At 33.3% G+C, this 17,292-nt stretch overlaps 1 protein-coding gene across 7 annotated transcripts in view; it reads right to left on the reverse strand.

Moving 5' to 3' along the window:
- The window catches only part of LOC120770074 (mucin-19), a 387,036-nt gene that overhangs the window by 242,265 nt on the left and 127,479 nt on the right, over window positions 1-17,292 (reverse strand). Inside the window, exon 1 of one of the 7 annotated variants that reach the window (XM_040097204.1) lies at window positions 2,312-2,696. The exons of the other annotated variants lie outside the window; for them this stretch is intronic. The gene's annotated coding sequence lies outside the window, so the exon portion shown is untranslated. Of the gene's footprint in view, window positions 1-2,311; window positions 2,697-17,292 lie in introns of those variants that run through there. 7 annotated transcript variants of the gene reach the window in all.

A 17,292-nucleotide genomic window follows, 5' to 3' on the forward strand; every position in this document is an offset into this window, starting at 1 on the left:
ACACCGCCACACATGATTTAATATTTGCTTGCCAGCTCCAGTTCGGCAAAACGCCGCACAACAACAACGAAAAACCTGAAGAATATGAAAACAAAAGCGAAAAACGCATACGTGAAGCAAGGCAAAAGCCTGCACAGCCAACAGATACGCGTTACGATGCACGTTGTTAATGAATATGAATACATACATACAAACGTGTACCTCTAGTTGCCTGCCGCCGCCGCTGGTTGTTCCCTTACTTCGTTTTTCACAATTCGTGTCGCTGCAAAATGAGTTTTTGCACGCTTCTCCGGCGCGCTTTGCAAATCTACTCCCCATCTTATATTGACTTCTTCGAATTTGCCCCATTTGTCTGAAGTGAGTGTGTGAGTGCTATTTTAGGATACATTATAGAAGACATATTTCTGATATGAAGTTTTACGCCAGACCATAAATATTTCGCATAGAGTTTGATTGGGGAGCGGAAGCAAGAACTCGGTGCTAAAGATAGTTCATAAATATTACATGTATTTAAAGAAAGTTAACAACGATTTTGTATGGCGTCAAATTACATTACAATTTATCTGTGAACCTAGCAAAATGAAGATCAGCTACGTATATACATATGTATATGTATATTTAAATGAAAAAAATAATGTAGTGGCCTCAAAGAAAGACCGGCTGCCAACTAGTATATTTTAGTAAATCCGTCAATGACTATCAGATCTACTTAACCCAGATTTATATCCTGTCTTGGACTAAGAGAGTAATAAACAGTAATATACAGTTTTAAAATCAACTTATAAAGTTGTGATTTGAATCAATATCGATAACTCAAACAAATCTCTATTGAAAGCGATATGGATAATTACATAGTAAATTAGAGATCAGAGGTAAACAAAAAATATGAACTTCAATGAAAAATTATGAAAAAGTAGAACGTTAGTGAGAGAGCAGAGAAGAAGGCAGTAATTACTTGAGAGTCGACGATTTTCGAACGAGAGTTAGTATTCGGTAGGATTAGAAAATTGGCAAAAGTAGGCGAGTAAGTATATTCGCACATTAGCAATATAAAACGGAGATAGATACCGAGTTCATTGTAAAGTAGCAATATATTAAACCCCTATATTGGAATACATATATTTATAAGAGAAGCATTAGAAGGTCTAAAATTGCTTTACTAATTGTTAATTCATGCCCATACTAACTTTCTAGAGACGTGAAGCTAAAATACAACCTTGAGACATATTGGTAATAAAATAATGTGAATAAGCATATGGACAGCAAAAGTGACTTATCATTTGTCCACTCAATATTGACATATATATAATTATGGAGAGAAACGAGTATGTTAATGTCCGATTACTTTCGTTTAGACCTTTAAATCGATAGTGAAAATTGGCAACCTTAGAACTAAAGCACTTAAGTATTTAAAAAAAGTGATTTAATCATCTAAAGATCTGTTCTGATTTCACATTGGTCATATTGGTCCGCAAATAATAAAAGAGCGTTGGACGCTTCTTATTGGTCAGTTGCTACGCGCTCACATTCTAGCTTTAAATGAAAAAGATGAGCGCTTAACAGCGATGATCAGTTAGCTATAAAAGTAAAATAACTTGTTTCTAAGCAAACAAAATATTTTTTGAAGAGAGTCATCTTAGCGTGCAATCTAAAAGATTTTTAATGAATTTTAGCTTCCTCTAACTAGTACCCACAATTATTAAAATAGTTCGTGAAGTGGAAAATAATTTAGTATGAGATTGAAAGGTGTCCAAGGACTCTTTCAGATGTTAAGTGGTGCTTTTGGCTTTAAATTTGCTTATATACAACATTTTGATAGAATGTTGAACATTTGTTATTGCAAACGAAAAAAAATTTAAACACATTAGAAAACGTTTGGAGGTTCTTCTAACTGCAGGTTAAACGTAGATCACAATCATTTCTGTTAAAAAATGAAATGATGTAGTGGAAAAGTTCAAAAAACTTTGAAAATATCGGCATACTTCAGGTGACATTTCCTTCTACATAAAACGAGTTAACTGACCCACAAAATCATTGTCATAACTGTATAAAAATTACAATTATTTTGTATAAATAAAATATTTTTCTTTCATTATGACAAACACACCGCAGAATCATTCCACACACTTGAAACACTCCAAACAATCAAATACTCACAAGCACACTCAACTCAGATAACGGGCTGTTACACTGGCGCACTCATTCCCATACAGTCCCCATGTTAGCGTGAGTGACTCTATACTTGAGGCAACATAATGCATATTTAAAATATTTTCTTTTTTAATTACTCGATTCTAAAATTAATTTTTACCTTAATTTCATTGAAAATGAGATGCAAAAATATTTTCTCAGTTATTTGCAGCTGTTGTGTTGTTGCTGGGGCTGTTGGGACTGCTTGTTTGATTTTGTGAAAAAATACTTTTGCCGCTTGTTGCACGAGAAAAATGAGCTCGTCATATGCACAAGGCGAAATCTGTAGATGATGTTTTGTTGTTGTTGTTGTGGAATTCTTTAGTATTGCTGCGGTTCTTATTTTAATTTCTGTAATACATATTTTGTTGTTGTTGTATTTTATTTTATAGCGGTGACGAACTTGTTCACTTTTCTTGCTTGTTCAGCGCGTTGTAATGCACAGCAATAACAACAACAAATCGCACTACGCAGTTTGTTTGTTTTATATTTACTGACTTGCCGCCTTTTTGTTTAAAAATAGTAGTAATAATATGAACTTTCCTGCCTCTTATTACCGTTATTATTATTTTGTTTACTTTTCTCTTTTATTTCACACTCTTTTTGGTGCTGCCGATTTGCTAGCGCTGATTGGCTGTGTAAATAATTTATTGTACACAAATTTACATATTTATTTATGTATGGATGTGTGTACGTATGTATGTATGTATATTTCTATACTTTTGTTGCACAAGTTGTTCTCTGAATTGTTTTGCTTTGCACTTTTACTTTCATTTGCCACTGTCGTTGGTTGAAAACTAGTTAATATTTTTCAATAAAAACCTTGTTTTGGAGATTTTTTTATTTATTATTGTATTTATTTAGCACTGCTGTAAAAAAAAATTGTTGAAAATTATAAAAATAATTATAAAAACTTTTGCAGTTATTTTATATAATTTCACTAAGTAAATTCTCTTGAAAAATATTTGTTTTAGCAGAAATATTAATTTCTACATAAAAAAAAAGGTTAAGTTGAGGCACAAATAAACGACTGGCAAAATTAAAATATGTTTGGCTCTGTAATTTTCCTTTTTTAATTTTGGTATCTGACATTGAGTTTTAGTGATTTCAGAACATTATTTGATTCGCATAAAGTTTAACTTCTTGATGCGGTTGCGGTTAGATTTGATTTCCGTTTTAATAGTCTCAGTAGTTTGCATTAGTTCTTACAAATTCCAAAAAAAAAAAACATCTTATTCGCTTCAAATATCATTTCTAGCTTGTGTTGAGGTTAGATTTGAATTTTTTTTAAGATTTTATATAACTTTTTTTTTTAATTTGGTTCCGTTTGTTTTAAATTACTGTTGGCTATTTACATTATGGTACTTATATATATTGTATACATATATGTACATACATATGTGTATGCAAAAAAAAATATTTAAAGCAATATTTTATAGAAATGTTTATGTTAATTGAATAAATTAAATATACAGAATTATACAATTTTTCTTTATTAAAAAAATTATTGATTTCTTAGAAACTTGTCTTTCGAACTAAAATTTTATTTCTTTTCCTACTTCCAAATATATTTAAAATATAATATGGAATTAAAATTTTTAGATATTGTATAGATACTATTATTTACTTTTGAAAAATCTTAAACTCTTTTGTAATTTTTTATTACTAAAAACATTTATTTATTATATATTATCATTTATATTCATTAAGAAGTTTAACCATATTTTTATTTAAATTTAATTGAAATTAATTAAAATAAGAAAAGGAAAATAGAAAATTAATTTAAATAAATTATAATTTAAAATTATAAATTAAAAAAATAATTTAAAAAAATTTAATTTTTTATTTATATTTATTTTAATTTTTTAAATTAATTTTCTATCTTCCTTTTCTTGTTTTTTAATTTTTAGTAACAATAGACATGTCTTTGATAAAGGTTTTCAACAGATTTTTATATTTTAATCTTTTAAAAATTACTAAATTGAATTTTGAAAAGCATTAGCTTTGCTTTCGAGTCTTTCAAATATATTAACTGAGTTAATATATTATAATAATATAAATAAATTAAACTTTAAGAATTTTTTAAAATTTTATTTCTTTTTTTGCATTTTTTGACTAATAATTTTTATATTATAATATAATTTTATGTTATTTTATTTTTTCCGATCTTTTTATTATTTGTTTATATAATTAATATTAATTATTTAAGAAAATCAGTTTTAGACCAGTTTTAGTAATTTAGTAATTCTTACTTTGACTGTTAGTAATTTTGGGCCTAACCAAATGTTACATTTCGTCAGAATTTTTTTAATTTTTCCAATATTTTACTGCTATATTATTTTATTTTAGATAAAGCAAACGAGGATTAAAAAATATCCCTTGATTATTAACAAGTTAGCAAATGGGCTATTGGATCATGGTCTAAGTAAATTTTGCGAACCAATTTGACATTTCGTTCGATCAACGCATCTTCTCTATACACGTCACATAATTTTCGCCTTGCTTGAACTGCAATTTTACCCTTTAAAATGCAGTTCCTTTTTTCACCCATGGTAAAGGCCAAACAAAAACTCTTCCAAAAATTCAGAACATTTTTTTACAAACAAGCCTTATTACGTCAGCTGTATAACGGTAAAGCACATTATGTTGAAGTAGGCTGCGAAAAACTTCAATAAAAACAGCTGTTGCCATCCAGCGAAATTATTTAGTGAGTGCTCAATATTATTATTGTTTTCATTTATATAGAGTTTTATCCACTTCCAGATCTTAGTTGAACATGTTTGTGAAGCATTATTTATTTAAAAATATGTACTAAAAAAATTATTGTTCAAGTTTTTAAAAAGAATTAATTTTATTTTGCTCAATAATTATAAATTTGAACATATAATTGCTATTTATTGTATTTTAGTTGCCACCCAATTTAATAATATTATCTTTTAATTTTTCAAATTGAAATTAATTTTCATTAGTTTAACTTGTTTAAGCCGATTTGTAGTAAACGTCTTTTAAATAACATTTTTCATTAATTTTTATTGAAAATGAATATTATATAATATTTGCAATTTTTTTTTATTTTAAATGCTTTGTTATATTTTTTAGGTTTAGAAAAATTTTCAGCTTTGAATAATTATGTGCTTTTGTTTTTATGCCTCATTTTTTATAAATTTAAGTTTAAGTTTTTTAATGTATTATTTTATTTGGTAAAACTTTGTGTATCAAATAATGGTAATTTACTTTGCAATATATTTTATGTTTTTATAGTGTTTTAATTGGATTGCATGGTTTCAAAATTATATTGCATTATGTTATTTTGTTTAATACTATAAGATCTCGGAAATATTGTCCAAAATTCTTAAGTTAATCCAAATAATAGGTTTAAAGACCTTTGGAGTCTTGAAAAGTGGCGCGCTAGAGGTCAGCTATACAATATAGTCTCTCAAAATTTTAAATTCGTTTTTATGGAATTTGTGTTTTCAAAATCGGTTGTCAAGATTTCTTAAGAACTACACAACCGATTTTAAAGAAATTGTACACAGGTCTCCGAGACATAATCCAAAGTCTTGAACGAAGGATTTTTCTCAATTACAACTTTTTGAACATTTCACAAAACTTTTACAAACTATGTATCTTTGGAATAATAAAAATATTTAAAAATATTAATTTTTTTGTATGGAAAAAAATTAATATAGAAAATTGGCCGCTTTTTGCTCCATGCAACTCCTTAATTTTGTTTACTATCCTTTTATTTTCAGGTTATATTTATTTTATACTGACAACTGAGTTTAATTTTGTATACAAGTTTTTAGATATATTTTTTTTAATTATTAACTGTTGTTAATTGGTCTAAAGTTTTTAATTTTTTTTTTAGTATTTTCGGCAATTTTTAATTTGAAATACATATATATTTAAAAAATCTACATTCTTAACTTTTCCGGTGTCGTGGTTTGGTCTCTTTAGTTTAACTACTATTAATATTTTTCTAAGATTTTATAAATTTTAACTATAAATTTCGGCTGTAATTACTAAATAAAATATTTTCATTTCCGTAATTTTTTTGTATAAATAATTATAATTTTTTGGTGAGGTTAGGTTTCTTTTGAATTAATGCGTTTTTTGTTTTATATTTTATTTGCTTTTATTTCTATAAATTTTTGAATGTATTTTTTTAATATTATATATTAGTTATTTAATTTATTTCATTTACTTAATTTTTTTATTTTTTTAATAACATTTTTTACTTATTTTAACACTTATTGATTTATTTAATTTTTTCGAATTTGAAATTTTTCAAAGAACTATTTTAAGGTATATTTACATTTGAGTACATATTTTTATTAATTAAAACGCGCTGTTGATTCAAAATTTACTTCAGAATGTCTGTTTTCTATTTCTTCGGTGTCATTTCTCATTTTTATTCCATTAATAATATCATATGGCATTATTATATAGTATAATATCATTAAAAGAAAAAAGTATTTTAATTCATGTTTTTTTGTTGTTCTTATGCACATTATTTGTCGTACTCTTAACTTTCCATTGAAACAAACTCAATAATAAACTGTCTAAGCAAAACAAAAACTGTAAAACAAAAACGTGCCGAATTCTAATCATAAATCAATGAAAGGAATCGAAGAAACAAAAGCTGCTATTGTTAAATTTATTACCGTTATATAGTAAATATCGTCGCAATACAATTTTAGCTTAGCCGGTTTTTAGTGTAACTCATTTGTTGCTGGGAGAGCGCAATATAAAACCAGAAGCGTTTGCTTGCGTTGTTGTTGTTGCTAATTAATATTTACACAGCACTAAATGTTAGAACACTTTTTTCGCATTTAACTTGGCAAGCAGATAACGATTTTGGGCGATTCTTTTTTTTTGAAAAATTTTGTTTTTTATCTGCTTTGAAAAATTCAACTTTTGCACAATTCCAGTGGAAATGACGTTGGAAAATGTAAAACGCGCGCGCGAATTTCGCAACTTCAATTTCTGTTTGTTTTACACATTTATTTACATATACTTTTATTTGTATATTTATTCAGCGCTTCCGATACACGGCGGCACGAAAATTTCGTTTTTATTTACTTTGAACGCTTCGAGCGGCGATCGACTGGCGACGATGACGACGAGTTCACTTTGTGGAGCAGCGAAAGACTTTCAGCGAAAATTTCGTGCAACACCAGCTGGCGCGTTGTTGGAGCGATACGCTTTAATTTTTTTCCAGTAACACTTTCGTGTAGCCTAGCTATGTTTACAACAACAACTGGCTGTTGTTTGACTTTATTTACTACAAAATTTTTCCTTTCGAAATGTCGAAATAAACAAACGCGGCGGGGGGTGGGGAGACCGTTTTACAATGGCGCTGCTACTAGAAGCGTTAAAATACAAGCGAATAATTTATTTGATTTTTGCGGGGAGGCTAGGATTTCAAAAACTTTTAAATTTATTGGTTTGGATTATTTTTTCTTCACACAAAAATTTCACACGACGAGAACGCAACAAATACGCAAAAAGCTGTGCAGTGCTCGGCGCCTGTTCACAGACTGAATTCAAGTGCGGCAGCAGCGCGGCGGATTGGGCAGCAGCAGGCAAGGAAACAGCCAAAGCAGCGAGCCACAGCAGCGGTGCTCAGCAATTGGCGCTCACAGGGAGAGCGCGCCCGCTGTCTGGCGGAAGAGCGGCAGCAACAGCTACAGCAGAGAATGAGCAAAGATTGCAGCAAATGAGGAGCTGGAGGCACGGTCAGTGCCGTCGACGCCATAGCAGTCTTGCAAAGGAAATGCAGTCAGCAAGTGAACGCAGTCGACGGCAGCAAGCACAGAGAGTTGTCGACCAGCAGCAAGAGTCTGACATGCAGGCAGCTGCGTGGCTAGCAGTAAGTGGGCAAGCGGGCAGCGAACGAGCCAAGTCAACTACTATGTAGCCACGAAAAACGCTGCAAAGCAGAGCAGGCGAACAACACACCCGTGGATGTGGGCATGTGTTTGCTTGCTCGCGTTCTTTAAGGCTCACATTGGACCAACTAGCACTCGGCAACGAAGCGAAAGACCGCACAGTCAAGCAGCGAGGTAATCAACTTGTCCAACAACGCTTAACGGAAGAGAGCGCCGTCAAACGCACACAAACATACATACCTTGTCGTGTCACTGCCGCTGTCTACGACTTGTTCTTTGACTTCGTCTGCAATTGCTTCGCTAAAGCGGCACGAAACAGGCAAGTCAAGCATGCGAATATCTACAAGGTACACGCCGCATATGGCGTAGCTGGCTATTTGGTACGACGCAACGTCGTTTGGAAGTGATAAATACGAGTGCAGGCAGAGCGCGAACGAGTGAGAGCATATGGAAGAGAGCGCTTAAATGAAGCAAAGACGTGAAGCGAGCGTGTGAATGTTGTTGACTGCTGAGTTGGAGCAAAGACTGATTGGATTGCTGGCGTTTGAGGCACTCAGCGAGCACGTCGGCCACGAGGAAGCTGACTTCACTTACAATAACAATGTTATGTGGACAGCATGGAATCAGCTGTGCGGCGGTGTGGGTTAGTAGACTGTGTTAGTGGCAACGGAAGGGGGTTAGGTAGGCTAAGATAGCACCACATGTATGTATTGTGGAGTACCCCAAAGTTGTTGAAGAACGCGTAGAGACTCAAAGTCGGTGGCCTTTTTGTGGTGCTTGCTTGTGAGTCACAGTTTTTTCCATCTCAAGCAAATTCTTTTAGAGTAACTATGCTCGTAAACGTATTTTATAGACTCTTCTCAAGAGAGAGACAAAAGCAACGAATACTCAGACGGCAACGGTAAAGTAATGTGATGAGGTAAGAAATATTAAATATCTAACTGTAATCTAATTAGATTTGTAATGCGAAGAGAGCAAGAGTGTGTGCGTTAGTAAAGTGAAAGAATTCATAACAATAAATCTATTTTCTACTTCGATTGCCAATAATGTTGATAACATAGCAATGGCATGTGGTGTAACTATGATAAACCAATGTATACATCCATGAATACATACATAGTACATATGTTAGTATGTACATACATATGTATGTACATAAGTACCCTCTGAAGACACATAGTGGCGGTAGAAGAAACATATGTTTTAAGACTACCCCTCTGTACCACCCAGATTGCCGCTCGCAGATCTCTTATGGCGAAATAATATCTTTCGTGTTAACCCTTATTTTAATAAGAAACACTAATTGACTATGTAACTACGATGTTTATAACCAAATCTTCCTTCAGTAATTTCTGAAGTTGTTGATTTGAGTATTCATTGTACTTTTTTCCATAATTAAAATTTTCCATATGCTGCTCTTTCTCTTTTTCTCGACCTCTTAATTTAATTTGCGCGAAGGAAGCACTGTTGTCTTTTATGTAAACATATGCTTTTCTTTATAAAGACCAGAAAATAACGAGTGGTAGTAGAAAAGCAACGAGTAGCAGCTATATCCTAGAAAGTACTACTGTTAAATAGTAACCATCCATTCTCTTATTTAACTTAAGAGAGTTCGTATGTCATAAAGGTACTCAAAACTGTAATGTTAAGTTGCCAGGATTCAATGAGAGCATACTGGATTCCAATGAAAACTGAACTAAACTGATTACCAATGAGGATTACAAAAAATCGGAAAGTGGGAATTACATATGTCAGGTTCTGTGGGTTTCTAGGTCTAGGTTCTAGTTACATACATATGTACATAAGTAAGTACGTATATCAAACGGTTTTAAGACGAAGTATGTTATTGATTTACAATTTAGTTTTAATTGAAGCGATTTGTTCTCTCCAGGATCATATTGATCTACGTTTCAGCATTCTGTGTACGCTTTGCTTTCAAAGAGTTGATCGTTAATTTTATATACGGATGCATTTGGTTTCGTTCATAACCAAATTAGAAACATCCGAACTATGGGGCTAGTTTCTGAAGTTCTGGTGTTTCATCGATACCATCGGTATACATACATCTATATTGGAAAGCGTTTAAGAAACTGTTATTGGTTTGGAGCTAGAGGTATTATTAGATTAATTTTTAAAGCTGTACCGACCTGGTAAATTGAAAATACATAAAAAAAACATATTTTTTAATAATTTGAGTAGCTTGGTCGGAAATATACAACTTCAAGACCGATTCGTATTTTTACTCTCTTATATCTTCCCTATGTCTCTATTTATCAGATCCTACCTTTTTTCCTAACTTTTATATGGTATTTCCTACACTACATGCCCCTTGAAATCTTTTGTATAGTGCAGTTGTAAGTATGTATGGTAACAATTTCTTTAAACTTTGTATTCATAAATACAAAGCTTCTTTGGAGGGAATTAAGGAATTTAATATTATCTTTACCCTTTAATCTTCTCATAAGCTTTCATATAATATTCCTCTTCGTCGAAATTTTTACCAAAGAAAAGATTATGAAGTCAGAATGAATCATTGAGTCTTTTTCGGTATTTTGAAAAAAAAGCTGAAAGTTTAAAGTCCTGGAATGTAGATGGAAGGAATAGTATTTGGTTGCAGCTTAATATTTACTCTATACTGGCTCAAAATATCCAGAAACGCTTGAATACTCCTTGCGATAGACAATAATAGTATGCTTAAATAACAGTAATGTAAGATTACAAAACATCTATAAGGTCCGATAACTGAAAGGACGAAATGAAATTCAGTGGATCTATTAAAACTGGTCAATACTAAAAGAGTTTTAGAGTTTGATGACTCTTTTACGAGATGATAGTTCTATCTCATCTGTATGGGAAACTAATTGATGAGTCGTTTGTTATAAGAACAACGGTATTTTTTTCATTGCCCTAAAGACCAGTGTCAATAGCTTATAGTTTAAAGTTGATAAATACCTAATTCTGAAAAATCTAATCAAAGTATGTTGCTTTAAACAGGGTATCGATACAATTTGTAGGAGTGGATCACTTAAAGTTCCCAGGAATAAAAATGTCTAACATAGAGTACATTAAGGCGGAAAGTATACAGTCACTTAGGATGGTTTTTTGCCTGTAACCAGCAAGGATTCTCTGAAAAACTTGCAGACGTTGGTTTCTTCAATATTGGTCTCCTGGAACAATAAAGTATACAGAACCGCTGGTGACTTAATTTTGTTGTAGTACTGGCAGGTGGTAACTAATATGTCGTGGAGAAAGAAAAAGGTCTCCTCTGTATCAAAAAAATCGGCTTCCCAAACGTTGAAACGATTGAAGCGCTATTGTCAGTCTAACCATTCGCTATAGAAGCTTCAAAAATTAACATGCATATGCTCTTTGCTTTACTTATTATGAATTTGTTGTTTTTGCTAACAAATGAACCGCACATTGCTAAAGTAGAGCACACGCGGGAGATTTCTGTTTAACTCGTTCTTGAAAAAGTGAATGCCGCTTGCAACACCACAACAAACAAAAAACAACAAAAAATGTGAAACAAAAATACCAAATATTATATAGAAATATTGGCAAAAAAATTAGAGCAATCAAACCACAAAAAAAAAATACAACAACAACAGCTGAAGTGCTGTGTCCACAAAGCGATTTCGCGAAAATTTTGTAAACGTAAAACTTCAGCGAAGCGCGGGTCAGCTTAAGTGCTTTAAATGTCGGCCGCAAAGCTCTGCTTGCGAATGAATGATTTTCGTGCCAAACGCTGAGTCATGCTTGCATATACTATGTACGCGAAATGTGAGGCAAATAAATAAATTGATATTTGCCAAATGATATGCATAAATGCAGGCAGATAGCAGACCATACCTGTAAGTATGTAAAAAAATATAATTTCTAAAGGTGTATGTGTGTGTGTAAGTTGTCGAAATAAACAACTGACTTAATATATGTATCTTCTATACCCTGAACTGGATATAAGTATTAAGCTTGCTAAGAATTTTGTTTCACTCGGAAGAAAACCTTAGAGACCTTATGAAGTAAACAAAGATACATACATATGTCAGCGTGAAAAGCTGAGTCGATTTAGATATGCCCGTTTAGGACATTTAGGTTTTGTGACATCGATCTAAAATTTTAAATACATCTTTTTGTTTCCAAGAAGCTGCTCAATTGTCAAATCTGACCCATAAAACTCAAGTTCTTATATGGAAAAACTTTTTATTTCACAAGATAACTTCATGAAATTTGGTAAAGATTCCTTAAATTCCTTGAAACAAAGGAGTAATCTCCGCAGAAATTGCTCATATCGGATCACTATAGTACTTAGCTGCCATTCAAAAGGATTAAAATCAAGTCCTTGTATGGAAACTTTTTTCTTTGGTAAGGATTATAACCTAAGGTAGTGCTACAATCTCCAGACATATTAATCAGATCGGACTTTTGTAAATAATAATAAAGATATCCATAACTGTTTTGTTTTCCTTTAAAAATATTCAAAATTCGACTTGTAGGTTGTTTATATCTAGAAAAAACTAGCTAAAGTTTTCCATTGGATGCAAACCGCTAAAAGATATACACCTGTGAAGGGTATCATAGCTTCTGTGCAGACAAATTTAAAGTTTTTTCTTGCTTTATTGAAATTGTTGTTCCTGTTGTTCTAATCTAAGTCGAAAATCTATATATTGCAGCGCCATAAATTCGTTTACACATAGAACAAGCTAAATATAGCGCTGCAAGTATAGCATACAAACACACACACACATATGTATAAGTACACACGCTGGCATATTAATGCCTTTGAATATGAAAGTGGCAAGCAGACCGCCAGTTCGACCCACCCAAACAACCCGAAGCAACTAATTGCCGCGGCAACAACAAGAAAAAAACTAGAAAAACTACACAAATAAAAGCACAAAAATTAATGCGAGGAAAAAACGGTACATTAATAGAGGGCGAAATATACTCGCTCGAAGAGTTGAAGGAACGAGTAATGTAATGAAAAACGGAAAACCGCCCCCGCAATGCTGTTTTTTTTTGTTTGCTGTGCAGCGCCAGTGAGTGTATGTGGGCGTGTGTGTGTGTGTGTGTTTATTTCAATATTTTTTCCGTTGCTACATTTTCCTATTCGCCTTTTTATTCTGACTTTCACTTTGGACGGTGTGGCTCACTTGCTGGTTCGCCTTCGTGTGGCTTTAACCGCACATATTAGCGTTGTTGTTGTTGCTGTTGTTATATCTAATTGTGGATAGTTTTATTTTAAACCAAAACCGTTGTGAAATGAAATGAAACGAAATCAACGCCGAACAACAGGAAGAAAATTAATGCAATCAGAAATAAAACTTCAAAAGAAATATGGCAAGCAAGCGTGTTGGAGCAGCAGAGCAAGAAGAATAGGAAGCAGAAACGGGAATGTGTGTAGAATTGACTTTTGTGGATTATGCGGCTCAAATAAATATGCTTGCTTACCAACTTGAGCACTTTTCACTAATGTCTTTACATAACAACAAATATATGATTAATTGAATTTGAGAATAACGTTAGTCTATAGAAGCTTCGTATGTGTTATTGTTGTTGTAAGAATATACTATACAAATCCCTATAAAAAGTGGTAAAAGTTGGAAACAAAGCGCTGAGGCCACAACCAAGCAAAACTTCTTCCCAATTTTTATCGTTATTGAACCTAAACGTCTCACTACTACTAAAAGCTAAGCTTTGAACTTGCACTACGATCTTCAAAAAATTTCCAGAGACGAAAATTAGATAAAATTAGTTTCTCCTTGCTGTCAGAGCCGTAGAACATTTTTTTTGCTGGCGTCTTCGAATTGTCAGAATCTAGATCTTGTTGATCTTACAAAAGTTCCTTTCTTTAACAAGTGAGGAGAGATACATAAGTATATTATTTAGAACCCCTAGAGCTAAATATTCGGATATCTTTTCTCTTCTTTGGCACTACAATCGTTGGTCGGTCTGAACCGAGAACACAAATCTTCGGCAATTACCTCTATCCTTTCCGAGGTCATATCAGTTGCACATCCTAAGTGCAGACATGATGCTTCCTTCGAAAGTGTGGGAGCCCTTGCTTCCGTTAGCAGCTTTTTCGTTTCATTTTTATGCGCTTAACCATATCCATGTTGCGCTAGAATTCATACTTTCAGATACTGTCTTCATTAATTAAATGGGTATCTAAAAGCATACAAAGCCCGCTGGAATGCTTACAGCAGGATTTTAAAATGTCGTGTGCCATATGACGGGCTTACCACTATACTCGAGAATGAATGCTGTATAAATGTAAAAAAATATACTTTTTTAAAGAAAACTTTTAGCCTCCACAAAGCTCTCTGACATTTAAAAGTAAAAATAAATGTGGGTCCTCCCTCAACCTGATTGGAAGAAATCTAGTTAAGCTGAAATGATTCTATTTCTGTCAAGAATGCACCGTTTTGTTCCATAATTTCACTTCGAAAATGCTTTCATAATTTCTTTCTGCTAGAAACTCTCATCTCTATTGGCAAAATGGCGGGACAGACGATTTTCAAAAGCTTTTCTTGAGATGAATTTTTTAGCAGAAAAATTATTCGTTGTAGACAGAAACAGGAAGTAATCGCTTGTTGTCAGGTCCAAACTATAAGGTGGATGAATGAGAATCTTCCAATCAAGCTCCCGGAGCTTCTTATGAAATACAGATGTGTGTGATATGGTATTGTCTTAATGGAAACCAAATCCTCGCCTATTGACCAAAACATTCCGCTTCTGGTCGATTACTTTCTTCGGACGATCCAGTTTTTGAAAGTATAGGTCTTATAGCACATGATTCCCAAGAAATCCATCAAAATACACCGCCAAACCTTTCTATCTGTTAATTCAGTGTAATTTAAACGGTACCAAACGTTTTTTTTGTTCAATATTTAGTTACTGGCGTACCATGACGGTCGGATATTGTAGACTTGATATACATATAAATGAACAGATAACAAGCAATTGGTTGGATATTCCGATATTTAGATTTGCACAGTTGAGATCTAAATATTCCGCGGTAAAGCTAGAACTTGAATTATGGAACTGGATATTTAAGACGAGAAAGTTCGCTGGAGACTTCAAAAAGTTGCGACTCAGTGTGCGGGCGAACTAATCTCATCAGCTTCTCTCTCTTTAATTGTACATATGTATGTATATATGTATGTAATACATATGGTATTAGAACTAAATTCTAATTGGAAATAGGCGTGCACTCTTCTAGTCAACACCTCTTTAAAAACGATCGAATGTCTAGCCTATTGCTCTGCCTATCCTATAAGTGTGCGTGTCTTACCTTTTCTACTTACGCTCTACGTGTCACGCCGTTAACATTTCGCACATGACCTGTGCTCGTAGAGCATAACAACCCCCGTTTTGCGCGGCCAATACAGAGACATTTTCGTTTATTTTCCAGCCGACATTTGTCAATCTTTTGCCTACCTACTTTTGTGACTTCTGCGCCTTTGCTTTAAGATTTCTGTTTGTCTTCTTGCCTGGCTTGCGGCTGTCAAGCCTGTTTAACCCTTTCAATTTCTTCCAGTCGCATGCTAGCAAATCATTTGTGACGATCATTCCATGCATATTCTCTCAGCCGAGCCTTACTTGCTCCGTACAGTGCAGCGTGAACAATAAAGAGGAACGGCTGCGGCCTGCGCACTTTGACTTGGCCTGACTGGTCCCGTAGACAAGCGCTGGGCATATCGATCGCGCTGCGAATATATGTATATATAGTATATGTGTACTTCACCACCCTGTTGCCGCTCCTCTGTGCTGTTCTCCGCTGCTGCGCGGTTGCCTTGTCGGATTTGGGTTTGCGCATGCGCGCAGGTACACACCTTAAAGCCTTGAAGTTGTCAGTTTCATTTGCGATCGTTTTCACATTTTTTCTCTCTCCTTTACGCTACGAAGTGCTTTTGTGGTGTATATACAATCAGTTAGGCTCCTTCACTTTTGCTAGGTATATACGTGTACAGTTGTATGCAGTTATACAAAAAGGAAGCATTAAGCACAGCCGTAAGTCAACAACAAAAGCAACAAATCTAGTTCGTGACTGATCACAGCTTTAAAGGCGAAATTCAAAGTCGAACTCTGACTCTGTCTATAAGTGTGCAGAATGATCTTATATGTGATTATAAGTATAATACTGTTTAAATGCATACGAACGAAGTTGCAAGGCTTAATAAACCTTATGTTATTTTAGTTTTTGATCGTTTTTCCCAGCCACATAGTTTCACAGTTCATTTCAATTTGGTTATGGTTCAACGGTCTGCCACAAAAATGAAATGAAGATTTTAAATTATATATTTGAACTTTCTAAACAAGTGTGGCCAAATGTGTCTTCCGATTACTACTGTGACCGTCTAACTAAAACTAAATGCATTATTGCTCTATGTGCCTAGTGAATGAGGACCTATATTTATATCATCTATGTATATGTATGAAAGCAACAACAAAGTTTTCCAGCTGAGATCAATAAAATAGTCTATACCTCATAAGCCAGTTCATCAAAAAAATGGTATAACTGCCTGCTTTCCAATATTTATTTATCTCCTTGTTCTCATATTATTTTTCATAATGCCAGTTTGTGAGAGTTATACCAGGCAGTTCTTCGATTAACCGCACACAAAGTTTTATAGAACTAGTTTTGTGTTTTTATACCAGGCGATTTTGTCCGATTCGCACATAAAATTTTGGAAAATATTTATACCAATTTATGTCATTTATACCAGTTGTTTGTTAGATTTGTCGTATTTCAATGCGGTTTTGACTAGATATCTAAAATAATCGCTTGATACTATGGCACGGAAATACGATTTTGCTCGTTTGAATTGAGATATAACGGTAACATGAATAATTGATGCAAAATATGCCTCACAGTTACCGCTGTGGTAAATACGCTTTTCCAGCGGAGCCTCATTTTCTTATCTACTTACACCAATAAAAAAATATCATTCACTTACGTAAATGAGTATTGAAATGGCTTTTCACAGAGCTATCCAAAGATGGAGACATTTAATGACTTCTTAAAAATTTCGGAAGAATGCAACAATGCTTAGCAGATACTTTAAGAGGGATGAGCTATCAATTCGGCAACACAGGAACGATATTGGCGTTCAGCTTGCAAACTGTGCGATCGAACTCGAGGATTATCTGTCCTCATTAGAAATAGTAGCAAGATATTTCATCATCAAACTCGTTTGGATGGTCATAGCAT

The sequence above is a fragment of the Bactrocera tryoni genome, chromosome 3 (assembly GCF_016617805.1).
Source record: "Bactrocera tryoni isolate S06 chromosome 3, CSIRO_BtryS06_freeze2, whole genome shotgun sequence".
Classification (NCBI taxonomy): domain Eukaryota; kingdom Metazoa; phylum Arthropoda; class Insecta; order Diptera; family Tephritidae; genus Bactrocera; species Bactrocera tryoni.